Source organism: Varroa destructor, unplaced genomic scaffold (assembly GCF_002443255.2).
Source record: "Varroa destructor unplaced genomic scaffold, Vdes_3.0 BEIS01000007.1, whole genome shotgun sequence".
Classification (NCBI taxonomy): Eukaryota; Metazoa; Arthropoda; class Arachnida; order Mesostigmata; family Varroidae; genus Varroa; species Varroa destructor.
Window position 1 is genome coordinate 5,395,242 of NW_019211460.1, and position 1,679 is coordinate 5,396,920.

Sequence of the window (1,679 nt, forward strand, 5' to 3'; positions counted from 1 at the left end):
ACAGAAACGAAAGGCGAAACAGAATATTTATGAAAAAGAGTAGATTAAACAAATAGTCCAAAAGGCGAGCAGTAAACACACAATTCATTACGAGCAAATTGATGTAGGCAATGTTAACGATGAGCTCTTAGAAACAGAAAACTACCTGATTGAGCAAAAAAAGCAAACCATGCCTGAAGGCTACATACCTAATTATCAACCAGAACTGAGCGGGCGAATTGCCACATGCAGAAGGTAAAAAAAGCTTATTTAGAGCTTAAGGAACTGGAAGACAATTAATTAATTAATATCAATACCGTTAAAACAGTATTTCTACGTATGCCAATCCTGCCTCAGATAAAACGTATTTTCACTATATCTATATATTTAGCACACTAAAAAAGTGAAAGTCGAGTAGTCATTTGTCTATATTTTCCACCAGCTTCTGAAACAATACCAAAGGGGTTATTTTTAAAAAAGTTACAAGGAGTAGCGATTTGAACAATAGCACTACAAATCCTCATTCAATACTCTGATGAAAAAAAGCAGATTTTTGAAATCAGTAACAGAACTTTAAAATGTATGCCCAATCGAATAATGTGTGCCTAAGGAAAGTATGGCGGATCACAAAAAATCGACGATTATGTGCTCCGTGCCTTTATCACGATAAACAAAAGTTCTGCCTTGCTTGCTACCTGGTCGGCATGGCAAATTGTTTTCAGATCAATCACATTTCAACCGTTCCTTGCCATAAGATCGGTGTCTTTTGCTTATTCATATGTAGGATCACCCTTCCAAAATTCAATCGACAACGCCTTAATCGATTCGATCAATGCGTCCAATATATTTGTTTTATAACTGGTAATTTAACTCTCTTATATCAAATAAGTCAAAAAGTAATACCGTCATTTTTCAAAAATTCGCTTTTTCCTTACTGCTTTCTTTATGTCTTTATTTCCACCTACCGCCCGTTGAATTTCGTTCATGCGATAAACGAAATCTTATCGCGCCGTCAAGCTCCACAAATAGCTCCAAGTTGGAAGATTTCGTTTTGTAGTTTGCGAATATATAACTATTATCAGGTATCTTGCGTCTGTGGGACCCATAGATTCAGGAAAGAGTACAAGGAACACAGCTTTCCCTTTGCTCTTAACCTATCGTCCGGCACTAAGTGACACAGAACCGTAACGTCAAATGCCGACTGAGGATCTTACGGATTAGGAAAAGTAGTGTTGTAACGTTTATTTGAGACAGCAAAAAGAATCGGTAGCTTCGGAAATTATGCTTAATCTCTAAGTTGCAGGGTTCCCAATAAGGAACAGACTATCGTTTGCGCGTGGTGGGATTAGATGGGCTTTAGACACAGGGAAATACATGATAGAAAAAGTCCACAAGAAAAATATATTACATATATGATTCACTTGCTGCGTGCAAAAGGGCTACGCAACATAAAAGGCTCGATAAATAAAACGAAATCATCCTTTTCTACGGCAATGCCAAATCACATGCTTCAAGGATCTTTCAAGTCGCGCCGAAGGAATACTTTTTTCATCGATTCGTGGCAAATGAAATTGGTAGCAGTACGTTTGGTAGTAGCGAAAGCCAACGACTAGTTACGAATACTTCAACACCGTACCTGAAAGCTTCCGGTGGAACGAAGTAAAAAATTTGTTGAGAAGTGGGAAGCAGTCGCAGAGAAT